Source organism: Rhinoraja longicauda, chromosome 42, assembly GCF_053455715.1.
Source record: "Rhinoraja longicauda isolate Sanriku21f chromosome 42, sRhiLon1.1, whole genome shotgun sequence".
In the NCBI taxonomy this organism is placed as follows: domain Eukaryota; kingdom Metazoa; phylum Chordata; class Chondrichthyes; order Rajiformes; family Arhynchobatidae; genus Rhinoraja; species Rhinoraja longicauda.
Genome location: NC_135994.1, coordinates 2,763,040 through 2,785,592, shown reverse-complemented (window position 1 = coordinate 2,785,592; position 22,553 = coordinate 2,763,040). Strand labels below are relative to the sequence as shown.

The window sequence follows — 22,553 nt, the reverse complement described above, 5'->3', positions numbered from 1 at the left end:
CTGACTCGGAATGATCCTGTTACTGCTATCCAAATGCTCAGCAATTTCGTCTTTTATAATTGACTCCAGCATCTTCTCCACCACTGATGTCAGACTAACTGGTCTATAATTACCCGTTTTCTCTCTCCCTCCTTTCTTAAAAAATGGGATAACATTTGCTATCCTCCAATCCACAGGAACTGATCCTGAATCTATAGAACATTGAAAAATGATCTCCAATGCTTCCACTATTTCTAGAGCCACCTCCTTAAGTACCATGGGATGCAGACCATCAGGCCCTGGGGATTTATCAGCCTTCAGTCCCATCAGTCTACCCAAAACCATTTCCTGCCTAATGTGGATTTCCTTCAGTTCCTCCATCACCCTAGGTTCTCCGGCCTCTAGAACATTTGGGAGATTGTGTGTATCTTCCTCAGTGAAGACAGATCCAAAGTAACGGTTTAACTCGTCTGCCATTTCTTTGTTCCCCATAATAAATTCCCCTGCTTCTGTCTTCAAGGGACCCACATTTGCCTTGACTATTTTTTTCCTCTTCACGTACCTAAAAAAACTTTTGCTATCCTCCTTTATATTATTGGCTAGTTTACCCTCGTACCTCATCTTTTCTCCCCGTATTGCCTTTTTAGTTAACTTTTGTTGCTTTTTAAAAGAGTCCCAATCCTCTGTCTTCCCACTCTTCTTTGCTATGTTATACTTCCTCTCCTTAATTTTTATGCTGTCCCTGACTTCCCTTGTCAGCCACAGGTGTCTCTTAATCCCCTTAGAGTCTTTCCACCTCTTTGGAATAAATTGATCCTGCAACCTCTGCATTATTCCCAGGAATACCTGCCATTGCTGTTCTACCGTGTTCCCTGCTAGGGCCTCCTTCCAGTCAATTTTGGCCAGCTCCTGCCTCATGCCTCTGTAATCCCCTTTGCTATACTGTAATACTGACACTTCCGATTTTCCCTTCTGCCTTTCCATTTCCAGAGTAAAACTTATCATGTTGTGATCACTGCCTCCTAATGGCTCTTTTACCTCTAGTCCCCTTATCAGATCAGGATCATTACACAACACTAAATCCAGAATTGCCTTCTCCCTGGTAGGCTCCAGTACAAGCTGTTCTAAGAATCCATCTCGAAGGCACTCTACAAACTCTCTTTCCTGGGGTCCATTTCCAACTTGATTTTCCCAGTCTACCTGCATGTTGAAATCTCCCATAACCACCGTAGCATTACATTTTTGACACGCCAATTTTATCTCCTGATTCAACTTGCACCCTATGTCGAGGCTACTGTTTGGGGGCCTATAGATAACTCCCATTAGGGTCTTTTTACCCTTACAATTTCTCATTTCTATCCATACTGATTCAACATCTCCTGATTCTATGTCACCCCTTGCAAGGGAATGAATATTGCCCATCGCAGAGGATCTGACGTGGGCAACGCACATTGCCGCACTGGTGGGTAAGGCTAAGCAGCGCCTTTACCACCTTAAACAACTGAGGAAATTCAGAGTGTCGCTGAGGATCCTTCATTGCTTCTACTCTGGGGCTGTAGAGAGCATCCTGTCCGGCAACATTACAGTCTGGTTTGGGAACAGCTCTGCCCAGGACAGGATGGCCCTGCAGAGAGTAGTGCGTTCGGCAGAACGCACAATGGGAACTACACTCGTCCCCCTGCAGGACCTATACATCAGGAGGTGCAGATCCAGAGCAAGCAAGATCATGAGGGACCCCTGCCACCCCAGTAACGGACTGTTCCAGATGCTACGATCAGGCAAACGCCTCCGCTGTCACGCTGTGAAAACGGAGAGGATGAGACGGAGCTTCTTCCCACAGGCCATCAGGACTGTCAACTTTTATAACCCCAGAGACTAAATTTTTGTCGACACTTTTTGTGCTATGTTTAGTAACTTATTAACTTTATTATATTGTAACTGTAATTCTTTTTGTGCACAACCCGCAGGCATTGCCACTTTCATTTCACTGCACATCGAATATGTGTATGTGACAAATAAATTTGACTTGACTTGACTTGACTTGACTTGATATCATTCCTTACCATCAGAGCAACCCCACCCCCTCTGCCCACCTGTCTGACTTTTCTATACGTTGTGTACCCCTGAATATTCAGTTCCCAGCCCTGGTCCTCTTGTAGCCATGTCTCAGTGATCCCTACAACATCATACTTGCCCATGACTAACTGAGCCTCAAGCTCATCCACTTTATTTTTTATACTACGCGCATTTAAGTACAACACTTTAACTTCTGTATTTACCTCCCCTCTCACATCAGTCACAATTGGCCCTGCCCTTAATTTCTTTTCCCCTCTAGAACTTCTGTTCCCATTCTTCCGAGAGTCTTTTGCAATATCTCCTGTATTCCCTTTTACCTCATCTTCATATTCACAATTTGTTAACCCCTCCCCCCCACTACTTAGTTTAAAGCCACAGGTGTCACACTAGCAAACTTGCCTGCCAGAATGTTTGTCCCCCTGCTGTTAAGATGTAACCCGTCCCTTTTGTACAAGTCACCCCTAGCCCAGAAGAGATCCCAGTGGTCCAGAAATCTAAATCCCTGCTCTCTGCACCAGCCCCTCAGCCATAAATTCATACCCTCTATCTCTCTGTTCCTGGCCTCACCAGCACGAGCAGTCCAGAGATAACCACCTTCGACGTCCTACTTCTCAGTGTTTTTCCCAACTCTCTAAACTCCCGCTGTAGCACCTCCTTCCTCTTCCGCTCGACGTCATAGATAGTTGAATGAGGGTAGTTTGAGAGAAAGAGAAAATAAAAGGGACATAGAGAAGCTGTGAAATGCAGGTCAGAATCGTTGCTGAGGCCTTAAACCAAAAGTATTCTGGAAATGCTTAACAGATCAAGCAGTGTCTGAGGAGAGAGAAGAGTTGAACTACCGTTACAGATGAATGAAATTAATGGCAGAACTGGCTAATTTCAATACAAACAGTAAATGCAAGTTATCTGAAATTGTTGAATTCAATATTGTTCCAAAGGCTACAACATGCCCATACAGATGAGATGCTGTTCTTCAAGCTTACACTGGGCCTCGTTAGGGTAGTGCAGGAGGCGATAGGCACATGATCCAGAAAGGGAGTGGGCTATGGAGTTAAAATTACAGGTAAATGGAAGCTCCAGGTCGTCTGTGTGGACTGGGCAGAGAAGTCCTGCAGAGTAGCCACCCAATCTGCATTTAGGTTCTCCAAGGCATAGGAGGCCACACTGTGAACATTGAATGCAGTACACTAGGCTGGAAGAAATACAGGTGAATCACTGCTTCACTTAGAATGATTGTTTATGTCCTTGGTTGGTGGGAAGGGAAAGGATAGGTGTTGCATGGCAGTTACAAAGGACAGTGCAATAAAGGGAAGTGTTTCGTGCTGATGAAAGGGTGGACTACAGAATTGAGAAGGGAAATGTCCATAGGGAATGCTTTCAGAGGAGTGGGGAAGAGAGGCAAGGGGAGGGAAAGATACATCTGGTGGTAGCACCTTGTTAAAGTTAGTAGAAATTATGAGGCTCAAGCTAAACTCAGTTGGCTCCTTTTGCCCAGGTTACATTGTTTTTCTGCCCGAAACTAGACTCCTGAAATAGACGTTCTATTCTGAGCTCCATGAAGGAAATTACCAGACGAACAGAGTAAAAAAAGGATCTTTTAAAAACTTCCTTGAGAAATATCAACATCCCCACCATCTGCTGGGAACCTCTAGGCCAAGACCGCTCAAAAGTCGAGGAGCACTTGGGATTCCACTAAGACCTGGCCCATAAACAGAGGCAGGCAAACAGGCATTTGGAGAGGCCTCAGAATAAAATCAAGCATCTTGTGCCCCACATGTGGGACTGTCTGTGGTCCCCACAATGACCTCATCAGATACCCCAGAACCAAAATCCTCGATCCTAAAGTATGGCATTAGACAAAAGCAGTGGTTTATATGTCAAACAAGAACGTACTTGTCATTTTATATATAGCAACTCATGTACCTTATGAAACAGGGCCCTCTGGAGGCAACACTAAAAATAACCAAGTTGGACTGGCCAGTTCACTGTTGGCATCGTCCCACTGCAAGAACACAGGTGGCTCTTCCCCAACAGTACCATCTCACAGTGTAAACACTCAGTGAAACAACAGCCGACAAAACTCTGGCTGTGCGACCCAACTGTTGGGGGTAAGCTCACTAGTGTCTATAAATACAATAAGCTAGTCCTGCAGGCTGACACCTGGGAGTTTCTGTGTTTTGTACAGTGCAGGCCAGCTCCCAATGCAGTGTGGCTGTTCTTCCAAAACAAGAAGTAAAGCCAAAAGGCATAAACGTGACAAACCCTTTGAGCAGCTCTTTCAGACGCACGGTGCTATTTCCTGTTTTTCCCTCTACCTCTGGTGAAAGGTCATTGATCCGAAACTAACCATGTTTCTCTCTGCAAAGTGCTGGAGAAACTCTTTGTGTCAGGCAGCATCTGTGGAGGGAAATGGACACTCAACATTTTGGGTGGGGACCCTTCTTCAGACTGATTGGAGTATGGGGGGGGGGGGGGGGGGGGGAGGTGTGAAGCTGGAAGTGAGGAGTTGGGGGTGTGACAATGCCTGGCAAGTGATAAGGTGGATACAGGTGAGGGGAGGATGGATTGGCAGATGGCTGGAGTAAGTGACAAAAGGCTGGAGATGAAAAGGAAACAAAAGGGTGTCAGATAAGGAGAGAAGAGGTGGAATGAAATGTAAAGCCAGGAGAGGGATATAGATGGAAGAGGATGGGTTTCTCTCTCCAGAAACAACCTGACCCATTGACCATCTCCAGTATTTTTGGTTCTATTTCACCATCTCTGGCATCACTATATATTTCCATTTAGATAGGAACCATTTGCAAACACATTGGTTGTCTATGGAAGAGGAAATGTAGTATCCCCTGTATATGCAGTATGTCCAGATTAAACCTAAACATTTTCCATTCTGTGCTTGTTGGTAACATTCATACAAAAAGTGTGCATGGGGAATAAAACAAGTTCATAAGTCATGGGAGCAGATTTAAGCCATTCGGCCCACCGAGTTCTTAATGATAACAGTCAGGGGGTATGGGGAGAGGGCAGGAATGGGGTACTGATTGTGAATGATCAGCCATGATCACATTGAATGGCGGTGCTGGCTCGAAGGACCAAATGGTCTACTCCTGCACCTATTGTCTATTAAGTTTACTCCGCCATTCAATCATGGTTGATCTACTGTATCTTTCCCACTCAACCCTATTCTCCTGCCTTCTCCCCATAACTCTTGACACCCTTTCTAATCAAGCATCTGTCAATCTCCACCTTTAAAAAAAACCAAAACATAAGGTAAATGGAAGAGACAATTAGTGCTGCTGTATGGAGCAAAATGAAACATTTCTAGTCAGCAACAAGCAGTCACATAAAACTGATCAAACCACTTTACATTTTTCAAACTCTGGAGACTAGTACCAGTAACAATCACAAGTATACCAAAATAGTCTCAAGCTATTTCAACAGACAATAGGTGCAGGAGGAGGCCATTCGGCCCTTCGAGCCAGCACCGCCATTCAATGTGATCATGGCTGATCATTCTCAATCAGTACCCCGTTCCTGCCTTCTCCCCATACCCCATTTCCAGCATAATTATTCTTCACTTAGTGCAGACAGTTAACATTTAAAACACCCCTGAGAGACAAGAGTGAGAAATGTAAATCACAGCGCTTACACACTAAATGTGTGAAAGTCCATAAACCACTTGAAGTCGGGTTTTCTGCAACTGTAACATGGTAATGTCCAGGCTTAGACTGATAATTGTCAAAGTACACTTGTGCTGCAAAGGTGCCAGCCAATGCCCATCACCAACGCGATCACTAACTACCTAACCTTGACCTTTAGCCATAATTAAACCTCCCATGATTAACTCTCTGGAGGTCACCATTGACTAAATGTAACACAACTACATAGTGCTGGAGGAACTCAGTGGGTTGAGCAGCATCTGTGGAGGGAATGGACAGATGATGTTTCAGGTCAGGACCCTTCTTCAGTCCCCGCTCTGCTCAAGATTCCAGCATCTGTAGTACCTTGCGTCTCCAATTTAACAAAACTAGTGTTATTTACAATGTAGCTGTGGGTATCTTGCCCTAGATGACTCAATTCCAGACCCACACAAAATCCCTTCCACAAGGCACATCAGTAGAACGAAAAAATAATCTTCATTTGCCTTGGTAAATGCAGGACCAAATATCCACAATACCATCCAGGACACAATAGCATGCTTAAATAGCACCTTATTCACCTGGCTAAATATTCATCACCTCAACTATTGGCAAATACTGTTCGCAATGTGCACCATCTATAAAATGTATTACAGAGACTCACTGTGAACAGAAGAAATAAACAAGAACATCATGCCTGCTCTGATCATGGTTGAGCTTATGGCCTCAGTGCTACAAATCCCGAGATCTCTTTGGTATCTAAAAATATTCATGCCTTCTTTTATATTTAATTAAAAAATATATACATATATATATATTCACGCCTTCTGAGACAACACCTGCCAAACCCAAGGCTTGTTCCCTCTGGCCGACACAGGAACATCACCAACTGCAGGCTCTCCTCCGAATTGGACACTATTTTGACTTGTTCTTTCACCATCACTGGGTCAAAATCCTGGAGATCCCTACACACTGCCTTCACAGAAGGACTGCACAACTTCAATGCAGTGTATCACCACTACTTTCTGAAGGGCAATTAGAGATGGGCAATGAATGCTGACCTTCCCAATGCCCACATCCCATAAAAATAAAACCAAGTACACATACATGCTACAAATCCAATATGGAAAGCAGAGGAATACAAAGACTTCATCATGTGAACAACATTTTTTTTGAGGAAAGATGTTTTAATTTTAATTAAGTTTGTAAAGCATTAACTCATTTATTTAACTCCTAATCCTGTTGCCTTTCAGTAGCAATTGTCATTGAATTTTGCAGTATAGAAATGAGCCTTTGGCAATTTTTATATTCAATGCTTAAGAAGACAAGCATACAATGTGCTTTCTTCATCACTCTATCTACTGCTGTTACCAAATTCACGGGACTGTCGACTTGAAGCCTAAGGTCCCTTTGTTCATCGGCATTTCTTAGCACTCTACTGTCTACTGAATATATCTGAGAATATATCTGCTCTGCCAGCACTTTGTTATTTATCTGTGATTAAACCATTGTCTGCTGCAAGATTATTCTGCTGCAATTAAACAGAGCAAGTACCAAAGTCCAATTACACCAAATTAAAAAATCTAATCTGTTTCACTTCGTCTCTGCATTTTTTCAATGGATCAACACAATTACAGGAAGGAAATAAAAGGTTTCTAAACCTACAAAGTTTATATAAGGTGCATTTATTCTTTCACCATATTTTACATGTAATCTTTCGGGCTTTAAGAAAAATTAAACTTCCATTCATTTCAGATTTTTAAGCCTACATGAGTAAATATACACAATTTTATAAAGCACCTGTTTTTGTAACTACATTGTTCAACTGGTAACTAAATGGTGTAAGGTAGATGTGGTCCCATTTTGGGCCCCAGTCTATGGGATAAAATCAGCTTGAGTTTGAGTTTCTGATGGCACTCCAGTGTTCCTTACTGCCAAGTACATGTTTGCAAAAACTACATAATGACCAGTTGGGACAGACCAACGACACTGTTCAGGCACACTCAATGAATGACAGTTGAGGCAAGGTATCCAAGGGCAGCAGATGCTCAAACCACATCTCATGACCACAATCCTTCAGGAGAGAAACCAGAAATAACATAATATGCAACCTAATTATTGCCATTCTTACTCTCGCAAAAAAAAAATTAAATGTTCAAAAGTCTAAGACGTTTCTTCCCCAACTTGGGTTACTGTATAGTGATCAGCAGTAGGAACTTTGTGTAAGAAAATAACTGCAGATGCTGGTACAAATCAAAGGTATTTATTCACAAAATGCAATTAAACAGAGCAAGTACCAAAGTCCAATTACACCAAATTCAGCAGGTCAGGCAGCAGGTCAGGCAGCATCTCAGGAGAGAAGGAATGGGCGACATTTCGGGTCGAGACCCTTCTTCAGACTCACTAGGAACTCTAGTTATTAGTCCAGCTCCCTCAACTGAACCAACGGCATTTCCCTGATTGCTATCCTGAGATCAGTTCACTCAGGAGGCAGAACTGAACTTGGCACCTGCCCGATCTAGACCCATCATATGTTGTAGCTCTTTAATTATCTCGAAGATAATGAACTGAGTCAACGTACTATTTTTCAGTTCTCGATGTACTGCAGCCTTTGAAAACATCCCTCCCCACAAATCGGTCAATTGTGCAAAAACAGTTAATTGACAATACCACCTGCAATAATAACTGCTGCGGTAACTACTTGGTGCTTTTCATTTTTGGTGAGAAGAGTGCATATTATGTACTAGGATTGGGTGGAAATGTCAAACTTAGATAACCATCGTGATAAGTTGAAACCAGCCACCACATCAATGAGCCAGTTTGAACATTATGGTCTGGTGTACGCAGGGGTAGTAAAGATTCGGGTTGCACACATCCAACTGCAATAACAGATGTTGATCAACCACCGTACCGCAAGTGTTCATGTGTATTTCTGTGTTAATCAGTTTGAAATTTGGCTCTTTGGGCTTTCAATTAACCCTTTTAAACCCTTTGCAAATCCGCCAAATCTTCTAAAACTCAGCAAATGCATCATAAAATCCCACTTCTTGGAAGGATCGCAACACGATATACTTTAGTGTTTGAAATTAAGGCTTGGTGCCGTTGTTACCTCTTTGATGGTGAAGAATGCAAGTCTTGTTTAGTCATGACCCAAATCTTGTTCCTTCCACAATCCTCTCCACCATGGACTTATTCCAACCCATTTTATCTCGCAAGGATTAAATCTGGGATTCTTCTGGTCTGTATGGTTTAGTGCCCCAACATTATCCAACCAAGTAACAAGGTTTTTAATTAAAATTTTATTAAAAAACATGATGCTAAAGTAACACTTAAATCACTCCACCCCCTTGTACTTTCTTTTTTGAGAATGACTGAAATGTGAGACATGTCCTTAAAACTCATGTCTTTCATTACATTCAAAAACAAAGTGCTGGAGTAACTCAGCTGGTCGGGCAGCATCTCTAGAGAACATGGACAGGTGATGTTTCGGGTCAGGAGCCTTCTTCTGACTGATTGTCTTTCATCATAGACTACACTTCATTGATACATTATAAGCCATAAAGCACACAAAAGGTCCACATAAATCAGAGCCTTATTTTAACCATAAGGCAAGATTTGTAATTATACTAAACTAGCATTTGGGGAAACTTGTGCTTGGAAAGGTTTTTGCTTTAAATAAACCGTCCAAATCAACTCCTGCAAAGCAGAAACATTGGTTCAATGTATATTTGAGATTCTTCTACACTACTGTCTCATTTATTCCTTTTCTTGCCAGATCCTTCAATTGCTTCAGTCTGGACTGGATGCAAAATGTTCTCAAGAGAGTAATCTTCTTCTGCATCAGAACCCAAGACTGCTAATGTCAATTTGGTGACAGTGCTGGTGATGACCTCCCAGATTATTATTTTCCATTTACAAGGTTTAAGGTGATGTGGAGTAGGAAGTGACAGGAATTGATCCACAGACCAGCCTACAACAGATAGGATTCAACAGGTGAACTTTATGCTCATCAAGGTGATGGTTATCATGGGTGAAAAAGGGAATTATCTATTTTTGACATTGACAGATAGCTCGGTGAGGTGCTTTGCATGTTAAAAACAAGGTAATTTTTGCTTTGTCCAATTATATCTGTCAAGCACCTTGTTCAAGTTGACTATTTTTACAACTGTCGTTGGAGGGAAATGGTCAGTTCATCTGCTATTTTGTGTTGTGGGCTCACTAGAAACTAGACCGGTGCTGAACAAACTTCATTTATATTTTTTCAAAGGGTTTACACCAGCAAGGAAGACATTAAACTTAAACTTGAAATTTAGCTTCGCACACATTTAAATGTGTGTCAACTGAATCGGTACAAATCTCATGATTCCTTATTCTCACAAGCGTACACGGAAAATTACATTTAAAATATCAACGCAAATTCAAATTTGGGCTAAAATTTATTAAAATAAATGCAGAAATGCATGCCGTAAGACTTTGTTGTAGCTTTCTCAATCATACTGCATTAGGTGAGGTTATGTTGAGGGAGGATTCATTTGAACGAAAACATGTAATGTCGGCTGGTTTTGTCTGCTGTGTAGGTGTAGCAGTTGTTTTCAGTCTCTCCCAACATGATAGCGTGAGGTTCAATGGCAAAACTCCCAAGTCAGAAACCTTCCAGTTAAATCTCATCCCCATTTCAAGCACATTATCTAAGTATTGCGGAAGTGCTGCATAGTTAGAGATGGCATCTTTTAGATGAGTTGTTACACAAACTGCAATCTTAGGTGGACATAAAAGGTTCCACAGGTTATCTGGAGTGCAGAGAAATTCTCCTCAGTGTCCTGGTTAACATTCTATTATTCATTCTATCAAAACCAAATTAACTAGCTACCTCATTTGCAGTTTGTGGTACCTTGTGCGCAAAATGGTAACTGCATTTGCTTGCAAGAGGGAATGCTCCCAAAGCATTTCAGTTTGTGCGAAGCAGGTTGAATGTTTCTAAGAGACAAAATTAAGCGCTATATAAATGCAAGAAATTCCCTTGGCCAATATAAACGGTATGGTCTTTTACCTCCTTGCTCATTGTGGGCCCTTGTGCGCATATTGGCAGCCACATTTGCCTGTGCACCAACATTGATTGTGCTACAAAATGTGTGAAATGCTTTGCCACTTGCTGGGATGTGAAACGCACTGTGTATGAAAGATCTTTATTAGATTGTTCAAGTTTAAAAAAAAAACTTCCTTGCAATTATGGCACATTTGTGGATATCTATCCGGCCATGTTTACATGAAATAATGTGATTACACAGCACCAAATCATGGGTGTAGTGTGATTTTGAAAATAACCAACTTGTCAACGGGTTCCTGAGTTTCTCAAGTTTATTTTAGTAGACCTTCAGCCATGACAGTACAAAACTTACAGTAGTTTTTCTCCAGTACACAAATATATATAATTATAATATAATACATGTACAAAGGCTCTGGAGCAGTTTTTAAAAGCAACATAATGCAATTCATATTGATCACAGGAGAAAAAAAGTCAAGACAATAATGGTCTGTTATCGTACTTACACACGAACGTATACGAATAAGTCCATCAAGAAAACTACTGTAAAGAGGGACAGTGGAGTATTGCACTTGGAATTCCGTACATTGTATAAAAACACAAGATTCACGCATTTTAAACACGCTATGGGTCAGCTTTTTTGAGGCAGCACATCGTTATTAAGATTACATTTTACTGTCCTCAGACCAATTAACAGTTTCAAACTAAACAAAATTTACACCTACAGGTTAAAAAACTGCTTGCAAAAATCAAATCAGCAAGCTACAACAAATGCGATTATTTATCATTGATAGTCGATCCAGAAGTCAGTTTATCATTAATGTCATATTCACATTTTCATGAGGTATATAATATGTGCATGTTATTTTTTTTATTTAAAAAAATTTGAAATTGAGGGACTGGGGCTTACCTCCATCCTTATCAGAAGTGGGGATTTTCTGAGAATTTCTCTAAATAGCCTAAGACATGCAGTTATACTCCACTTTAGCATGTATCTAGCTTACATACTCGAAGAGTATATAAAGTTTTTCCCTCCAAACAACGGAAGCTTCTTCTTTAGGTTAGTGAAGTATATTGTTAAGCAGTCCACACACACAGTGAAATTAAAAGTAGAAAATAGTGGCAATATGCAGATCAGTCGGCATCTAAAAAGATAAAGTTAGGTCCATTGACCTGCGTTTGTACCATTTGTGGTTTTCTTTAGGTTGCCAGCATTTCCACATTTTATTTTTTTTCTATGCAAATTGTGTACAACTAAAATGTCTCACATTCTCCCCACTGCAACTTAAAATGTCATCATTTGTTAAAATAAATAATTTCAACCACTGAAAGGAATATACTTCAAGGCAAGCCTCAAATCCTGTGCACCATACTCTAAAATTGACCAGTTTCTGAACACAAAAGCAGGGTGTAAAGAGGGATTTGCATTTTATATTCATTGTAGTATAAATTATAATGGTCTTTCACAGTGCCCCTAAACTGCTGGGTCTTCAATCCAGAAACACAACCTTGTAATTACCACACATTGCATCCTAGGTTAACCTCACGGATGAGACATAAAAAACAGCATCCTTTGCCAATACTGTGCATGTTTAGATGTTTGGCACAAACACAGAAAAATAATGTTTGTACCAATTTGCTTTAAAGTAATTCACCAGCTCAAAAGGTGAAATATGATCAATAAATCACACTCACATCATTCAGGTCTAAATGCTCTTTAACACTTGACTGAAATGCAAATGACAACAATGCTGTCTAGCAAGATGATGAGATTCATTTGAAGGTATCCTATCACTGAAATCAAGTGAGCAAACAACATTTATTCAGCTTTTCCATGCCCTCCATGTAGGGCTGTGAAACGCAAGTCGAGCATAGACAGAGCTTGCCGACTACCTCTATCCTAAACATGGAGGAAGACTGCTAATGGTGCAAAATACAAAACATATTTTTCCTTAATTTTCAACGATAGGAGCTGGTACACAAAAGGGTAACTTGGACAATTATTTTTTAGCAAGATCCTCAGAATAACAAGGAAGTCCAATGTTCTTGACCCCTTGTGTATGGAAAGCAAGCTCGTGGGTTGGGGAAAAATTGTGGAAATTATCACTGACTGTAATACTGCTTGGGCATTGGGGCATGTCCTGGCCTGCACTTGCAGAAGGCCAAAGGGTGCCACTTAAATCAGTCAGGAAGAGAGTTCCCAGCCTATGGGTTTAGTTCCCAAGGGTAACACTTGGTGGGCACCTTAGAGGGCATATAGAAAAGTCTATGCTGGGAAGTTCCACAAAATCCTAAGAGTTTTGAGGCTGGCCAAAAATCCGAAGTTTGTCATTAGTAATTTTCTTTCTGCCGTGTTAGGTTAACAAACCCCCATCATCATGCAGAAGCCAGAGGCTGTTACAGGTCCGAGAAACCTACAGCTGCTTGATCTTCCTGAATATCCCAAGGTCTTGAAATGTCCTGAAGCATTCCCAGGCCATTTACATGATCTGGAGAGGAAGTATATGCAAGTGCAGGGTGTGATTAATGTATTGCACTTTGCATGTATTTTGCACCCAGGCAGAGGGGAAGGAAAGAAATCCTAAACATTGTCAGTACATTTAAATTTAAACCTTTAGAAACTGCAAGATACCAGGATAAAGCTGACGAAATACAATTGCTTGCGAAAATTTCTAACAGCTTTTGGATTGTAATACAAATTCTTTTAATGCTAAACAGTTCTGCTGAAACCTGAAAAGGTCAATTTTTGGACTGTAGCACATAATGTACTGTTCTTCAATTCAAGATACGTATACCATGGAAGAGTAGAGCTTTCAGCGACAAATGGCTTAAAGAAGCACCATAGAATATTTGGGGAAATTACAGTGGGGAAATGCTTCAAAATTGTACACTTGTGATGCACCTAACTTCTCTCACATTAGACTGCAGAACATACTCACAATAGTCTCAGATGCATGGAGAAGATCAAAGTTCTACCGAGAAGGGGCACAAGAATTATATTCCACACAACATTGCACTGCACTAATTCAGATAGCAACTTTAAAGGGATAGCAGTGAATGGAGGTTAATATTTTCACGTAAAGCAGAAAATCACTTACAAGTGTGCAGACATTTGAGACACGACTGGGCACAGATAAAGCATGCATTACGAACAGATTGTTTAAATTGTTTTGCTACTTTTTTTCCCCACACTCTGAAGATGAAGGATGTCAGCTGCAGAAATTCAACTTTCGCATCATTTGTACCAAATGCTGAAACTGAACTCGGCCCAAGTGAGGTACAAAACAGCCAGATTCAGAGTTAAGCTGCCATAATGACACACTTTGTCATAATGCATAAGCATTCCTTACCGCACCAGTGTGAATGTTTCCATGGCATACGGTCCACTTGGAAATTTGCGCTGATTTTTATGCTACAGATTTGGGTCCATTAACATTTGGTTTAAGACAAAACAAATGCTTTTCAAATAAAAGCCTTTTAGCTTGCTGAATACATTGTGAAAATGCATTGTGTGGCATTAGCTTTACCTGAAATCTGATAAAATTATATTTAGGTCATCACAAGTGTGGAGGGCTTCTTTTAAAAAAAAGTAGGCTAAAAAGGAAATCAAGTGCAGTTACAGTTAACAGCCCATTTTGATACCAACCAGGACAAAGCAACCCATTTGTTTGACATCCCAACCAGTAGCTGAAACATTCACTCTCTCCACTATGGCTGCAATGTGTACCATTTACACAAAGCATTGCAGCAAATTGCCAAGACTTCTTAACAAAACCTTCGATGTTCACAAACATGACTGCTCAAAAAGGACAACGGTCGCAGGTGCACGAGAACTCCACCGCCTACACTCCCAGCCAAATTTCACACCATCCAGACTTGGAAATGTGTCTCTGTACCTTAATCATCAATGCTTTAAATTCTAGAACCTACCTGCCAAAATCATTGTGAGAGTACCTCCACCAGAAGGACTTCAGCAGTTCAAGGTGATAGCTCACTGACATCTTTTAGATTAGAGAATGGCTATTCTGCCTTGTTACATATTATTAATATTTTATTAATTAAAAAAGCACCTCTCTGCTACATTTTACTTATTTCTTTAAACTGCCTTCCAATGCTCGCATTATTGCTGGAGCAGATACATTAAGCTAGGGATACAGCTAATTTTCCAATGCTGTATTCAAAGCAGAGGGAAGGCCAAATTGTTCATCAGGAAATAAACAAATGCTGCACTATCATCCTTTGCGTTTCAATTAGCAAAAAAGTAAAAAACAACTCTTAAAGCTACATCCCTTTGATCTACCATTCAGCCAGTGTTAGATTTTCACTTCCCTCAAAAATATTTTCCTGTTTGTGAAATATTTTGGAAGTTTTTTCATATTAAAAGTACTAAACATTTTGATATGAGTCACAAATCCAAAAGATTGTGTGAAATTAAGAGTGGCTATGGCTAAAATTTATTTTTTCCTCCAAAATGAAATAAGTTTTTGAAAATGATTTATAAATGTTACAGGATTATTTATTAAAAAAGGAATTTCGAATAAAAGTATTTTTGGTGTTTTAAGTGAAAAATGACAAATTCTGATAATAATCAACTGACTATAGAAGTGATCGATTATCAAGTTAAGTAAATCAGCGAAACAACCACTAATCACTGCACCAGCTTTAAGTATTGACAAAGTGCTTTGGAAAGCTGATCGAAAATGATTCAAGTTGTTAGATCGCGAGTGCGTGACTTGCAGAAGCTTGATTATTTGAGAAATCAAACACTTTCTTGTATAAAACGACATCCTTTATACAAAGACTAGTGCTTCAAGGAAACACAGATAGAACCACAGATTTATTTTTTGTTTTACAATGTTTTATGACCTCCAATCAAAAGAGAGCAAACTTAAAATCGGTGACAATTCAAATTTACTGCAACACACACGCACGCACACGTAACAGCGGACGTTATTTGCGTTTCCTGTTTGATTAACATAGAGTTACAGTCACAGTATACAGTGTCCCTATTTTGCCCTTCTCCTAAACTAAATACAGACATACAGTCAGTAGGTTGACAAACAAGGCGCTAAACAAAAGGAATAATTTCATTTAAAATACTACAAATGAAAAGGTTTGGGGTACTGCACGGTAAATGGATGCCTTTTTTTGTTTTGCACAAGAAGAGCCTCAAGGTTTGATGATTACACTATTGACTGGACCCAATAATAAAAGAATTCAATGTAAAATTAAAGTTTTTAGCTTTTGAATCCAATCCTTAGAATGTGCTAGGCAAAAGTCACCTGATGGGAACTATTTATTCTAGAGGAACTCTACCTCCAAATGGTTAGCCAACTTTAAAGGAGGGACCAGGAAGTATCAGTTACAGAACAGTGTCTGCTTTATTCAATTATTTAAGCAGAATGCAGTTGTCACTGGGTGACAGTAATAAGATGGGCCCCTGGTCTTCAATCACTAATTTATAAAAGAGTTTTCTGTCAGGTATAAATTACTTTTTGGAAGTACTAGATCATGGCAAAATAAAACTATCAACATCATTACTTTTAGTTCAGCTCACATTTCAGGTTTTAGTCAATCGGGGACTACAGCAACATCTATAAGTGACCTTCAATGATTCTTGCCGCCTATATTTTTTTGATATGCCCTTTAAACACTGCTTGTTTTTTTTTCAATTTTATGTCATTGAGTTTCCTTAGGAGGTACCGACACCCATTCCAACTTACCCAAAATTTCAAATTTCTTTTCAACAAAATAAAACTGAGGAAGTGATTCCATATACAAGCTAGGCCTTCAGGCTCTTATGCATGCATTAAGACTCATAATTTGATCCAATACACACACAGGTCCAAGGCTAAAGAATACAGTAATCAAAAAACAAAAGACGGCATATGCTGGAAATCTGAGATATAAACAAAACAAGGAATGCTGGAGATGCTTTACAGGTCTGGCAGCACGTGTTGAGGGAGGAACAGGGTTAATATTTTAGGTTGATCACCTTTCATCAGAATTAAAGTATGATAAAATAGTTCTAATGAAAGAAATCAACCTGAAATATTAACCCTGCTCCTCTCTCCACGAGTGCTGCCAGACCTGCTGTGTATATCCAATGATTTCTGTTTTCACTGAAGTATACTGCATGTAGGTGGGATTCAACAAGTTGAACCACATTCCCCCAGGTGTAAATTTAAAAATCAAGGGCGTGTTTCTGCAATTCTCATTTATCAGTGATCGATATTTGTCCTATATGCTCAATTGGGCTGTTCTTTAAGATTATATACAAGTTCAATGCAGCAAGGCGCTGAATAATGTACACTGTGTACCAATTTATGGATCAAACACTGATAAGTATAAAGGGAAAAGCTTTTAATTCCAAAAAGATTCTTTTTGCAGCAATTGGAAAATCTTGCTCCCCAGAGTATTGACTAATTTACAAGATGACCAGGAAACTATGGTAGTTGTTAAATATGGGGAAAATTCCAGTTGCAGCAGCAACAATCACAAGGCAGTTATAAACTGGTTGTTGATCTGTGGCTTTATTTACATAATTTATCAATAAAAAACAATTCTTTCCTCTTTTCTCCCCATACCTAAATTTATTTTTGCCCTATTCCAACCTCAAAGTTCACTTTTGTAGTTTCCACCGCTCAAACCCCCAGCCTGGCTGTTCTTGCCAGAAGAGGGTCAGAAATTGCATTCAGGTTTAGGGTTTGATGTGTAGATGAATAGCAGAAGCACCACTTTTGTATCAGAACAGTATCATTCACAACTCTTTGTCCCCCTTGAGGCTGCACACAGAAAGAGAGCGGACCGAGAAGAGTTAATGGAAAAATAAACTGTAAAAAGTGTGCACCAATCTAACATAATCAATTACATCATTGATAATGGCATGAGGTTTAAAAACCCCACAACTACTACACTAGAGTAAGGGACTACAATACCTGAGGAATTTCAAACTATATTTTTGGTGCCTTGCTCAGCATAATTACAATGCTCTTTGGAAAGGTTAGGGATGAATAATGGTTAGGGATGGAATTGCTGTAACACATACTAAACAGTCGTATGCATTACCTTCCAGCAGTCAGATACCAAAGTATCTTGGCACCTGCCACATTGTACAGTTTTTCCAAATTACCGTTGGATCTGAAAATATCTGCATTTCAAATTTCCTACATGTAAAGGATCAGATTAAATCAGACTTCAAAAACAAAAACACTATAACATGACATAAACTCTACACATAATACAAAGCTTTAACACAGAAGGTGGAACCTAAGGTAATAACCTTGCTGAGTTCACACAGTAGAGATTAACAATACACTCTTCATTCTGTCATCTGAGCACATATTATTGTCTTATAATTCACTCCCCAGTACCCATCACTCTACAATACATTAAAGGTCACAACACATCAAATGGCCTCTTCAAGGGCTGGAAAGGGGGGGGGGGGGGGGGGTGGTGTGGAAGGTGGAATCTATAGTGCTAAAAATAACACAGCCAGGAAAAGAACTAAGATCACCGACAAAAGTCAGCACAAAAATTATTTGCAAACAAAAACTGCAATAGTTGAGTGACTTGAACATCATTCTATCCACCTGAAACCAGTTTGGACTGCAAGGGTTGGCTTCACAATGACCAGTTGATCTATAGCAAGCCCCTGGTTATTTGAAAGTATAATATTTTTCACTCGAAAGACAATTACCCAAATTATTAATACCTTAAAATAAAGCGACAAGGATGAAGCAACTAACTGCCAAGCTCACTTCTTAGTCTTGATTCTTACTCATGCCAGGACTTTCTCAGGCTGATCAGAGACATTAAGTGCATTGGAAACTTCCAAGATTTCTAAAGCACAAATTAAACTGGGATATCCATGAAGTTGGACTCCTTAGCAGTGGGAATAGGCATAGGAAGAAATAAAAACCAATAATAACAAAGCAGTATTTCTGTGCATCTGTGAAGGCTGTAAATGCCCCAAAGATACCTTGCAATCTGGCTGACATAGCTTTTCACAACTTGAAAGCACATTAATTATTTTATTGGATTGCTGTTTTTCAAGTGTATCCATACAAAATTCTCAACAGCAAAATATACCTCATAGGCATACAGAAAAGTTAAATATAGAAGTAGCTTGCCAAAATCAAAATGCCGCATCTACCAAAAAGAATCTTGATGTTAAACATACATATTTTAAATATGGAAAGACAGAGATTGAAATCTCCTTGTGCAAAATTCAGTGGCATGTTTCATTCCATTGAGAAGGTCTTAACATTGCAGACCGAAGTGCTTCATCAAACCAACAGCCCAATTAATGCCCAAATCTTGTGTTAATAAGTAGTTTTTCTTTAAAGATTCATTAAAAACAAATTTCAAGATTATGGGGGTGGGGGGTGGGGGGGGGGGGAAGCTTGGTTGTTTCTGATCATCTCCTTTTTATTTCACAAAGCTGGATAAAACTCATGGCTTTACATTCATGCTCTTGCAAATGAACTCAAAAAGCCCTTGCACATATTCACCACAGTCCAACTCCATGTATGTGCAGTGACATACAAGTCATTCATGAACTAAATACATGCACTCATCAAATAAGCTCACTATCCAGAGTTCCTCCACGATCTTCAAATTATCTCCAAAATCAAAAAGCCAATTGAGTTTTTTATCCCAATTTTACGAAGGCAGTTTAAAAAAAAGAGATACAGGATGGAAACAGGCCCTTCTGCCCACTGAGTTCATGCTGACCATCAATCACCCATTCACAATACAGGTAGTTCTATGTTATCTCACTTGCTCATTCACTCCCTGCGCATTAGGGAACAATTTACAGAGGGCCAATTAACTAACAAACATGTCTTTGGGATGTGGGAGGAAACTGGAGCACTCAGAGGAATCACAAGGAGAATGTGCAAATTCCATACAGTCAGGATTGAACCCGGGTCTCCGGCGTTGTGAGACAGCAGCTCTACCAGCTGTGCACCTGTGTTGCCCAGGATTTGAATTGCAAGATTCCTTGATGTGTATTCAGATGTGCAAGACAGTACAAGATGATTTAGAAAACAGGGGAAAAGCCTGCTGAAAGGCCACAGCAGTTACTTACAAGGTCAAAAAGATGAGGTCAGTTTCACTGAAGATGTTTTTTTGCTGAAAAAAGAAGATTATCTTCACTGAAGCCAAGATTTATCACAGTGTTGAAGCAATGGTTTTGGGAAACACCTTGTTCATAATGGTTTGCGCAACTCTGAATATTTTCAATAAAGAAACAAAAATGGTGCTGCAAGGCACTGTCATGCAATCAGAAATCTTTTTTGTTAGAAACACATATTCAACCAGGTCCCTTTAATTAAAGAATAATAGAATTGCATCTGCTTATCTCTGGTGTAGACAGTCATATCAGTGTGACTAGGTGGGGTCAACTAGATCAATAATTTATGATCCAAAGTCCCACGTAGGGTTGAAAAATACACTAAGATTACAAATACAAAACATATTACAATGCTCTATAATTAAAGGCACAAAGGATATTAGTTTCAAGTTAAGGTCATTTTGAAAGTGCTTCAAGATTACAATGAGATAAATTTAAAATAGTCACACTTGAAAAATGGGTTTCTTTCACATCATAGATGGCAGCTATAGGGAGCCATTTTGCTGGATAATTGACATTGGGTGAAGACCGTCGCTTCTTAGGGAAAAATGCTAAATGGAATCTAGCCCAAATGTACATCAACTGATTCGGACACTTACTGGACTGCTGGTTTGGTGCAGGATTTCCACCTTTAGATCTGCTCAACGCCACAATATACAATCATTTTGGAAAGGATGCTCAAGTTAGCCAGAGTGACATTGCCTTGACAATGCGCCCAGATTCCAAACATTCAAATATGTTGATTCTGAGGGTAGAAGTTCCCCTTTTGTAAATGCTTGACCATTCTTGCCTTTTGCAGTAGGATTGCAAGTTTAGCGCAACATTTAATTTGCAATACAATAGTACCATTAAGCGACAAGGGCAAGCACAAAAAAAGGCGCATAAAAAGCGCGTGGGAAAGATGAACTTACAGTCTTAAGTACAAACATCTCCTACATTGAACCATCATCCATCAGCACTGGCTAGGATGTCCTGCAGTTCAAAGTAACCTGCTGTCTGAATTTCCACAAGCAGCAACTTTTTCTGATTTTTCTATCTTATTCAGATAACAATGACCATATTTAAAGCTTGCTCCCTTTGCGTCTAACTGAACTGATACAGAACAATACATTTCATTTCCCTGGTTTCTGTCCCAACAGCTTAGAGGGCGGCAGCAGTAGAGGGACTTAAGCTCTCCCTTGCTAGTTTGCAGCCAGACCCATTCCTTCCGAGACCAGAAACCCAAGACTGTATCAGAGCTCAGGGGTACACATTTCTACTAATGCAGCAGGGCTCCTGAAAGTAGATTTTAAATAAATGTGATTTGCACAGATTAAAGTCTTAAATCTTAAAAAAAGAGGCGTGTTTGAAATAACCGGAACGAGAAGAAAATGAACTGTGACTTTGGCTCTGCAGAAGAAACAGGAAGCTAACAAGCTGCCCTAACAGTGTGCAACATATTTGTGCATTAGAAACTAATGTGCAAAGATAATTTAAATAAAATCAGAAAATAATTCTAGAAGTGTCAGTTCAAAAGAAATTAAATAACTGAAAATCTTAAAAAACTTAGGGTTGGACAAAAAAAATCTACAAACTATGAAGCCCCTCTCCCCCTCAAAAAGTATAATCTAGACTTTGCCCTGATGTCTTGCAAACTGAAGATGCTACTGGGTTTCCTACTTTACAAAAATCTATTAGCTCCATAAAACCATCCTGAATAAACTCGCATTCCATAATGGCTGTGCCCCTTCATCCAATATCCTTTACTAAAGACAAGCAGAATGCAAAGCCCAGCAACAAAAATTATTTCCTGCATCTCACTACAGTGGAGCAGCTGACAATATCCAACTCCAATCAGAGGTCATATCCAGTGAGTAGACTGAGAATTAGTTACTATTCACCATTAACGTGGCCAACATGCCCGAACCTGGGACTTGAACCTACAACCACAGGAGTGTGAAGTTCTTATGCGACAGAATTTTAAAATTATAAATATGAATGCAGACACTATTTAAAAGTCAACATCTGGAAAAGTCCTTTTAATAGATAACACATTAATTGCTTAAAATATATTAACCCTCTGCCTGTAAACCTCATTTGGTCCAAAGTAAAAGTATTTATTATATGATTAAAGTTTTAAAAACTGCATATTCCTAGATAAACACCCAGACTTCATCACAGCTTCTAGGACAAATGCTGCTCCAGTGTTGGTGAGCATGAACACAGATGGCTACCTCTTCCCACAGAGTAAGAAGCACTGCAGTGTTTCAGCCAAAAAAAACCTAAAGAAACTCAACATGCGTATGATAGTTAATGGGTTGGAATACTGACTTTGGAGAAGGTTTGAACTTCAGAAAGTATACACAGAAATTGTACTGGCGGGCCAAAAGTCAACATTTGATGCAAACAGGGCACTGGTGCTTTCAAGCACAGAAAGTACTGATCAACAACACCATCACGCGCCAGTAAGACTGAGCATTTCAATTTGTGTACACTTTCTAAGTGGTTGGTGACACTGTGACATCTTCAAACAGCTTGGTGAGGGGAAGGGGAATAAGAAAGTCACCATTAGCCACCAATTCAAAGCCTCTCATCAGCCAATTTTGCGTCATGGTAGTTATTAGATCCAACAGCTAGAACGAGGTAGTTTGGATTGCTTATGACACTAATTTCATAAATTGTCTGTTCACCACGATAGTTCCTC

The 22,553-nt window shown here is 39.8% G+C and overlaps 1 protein-coding gene across 1 annotated transcript in view; it reads right to left on the bottom strand.

Moving 5' to 3' along the window:
- rps26 (ribosomal protein S26) overlaps positions 1-22,553 on the bottom strand; it is a 43,199-nt gene that overhangs the window by 4,985 nt on the left and 15,661 nt on the right. The gene's annotated exons all lie outside the window — the stretch shown is intronic.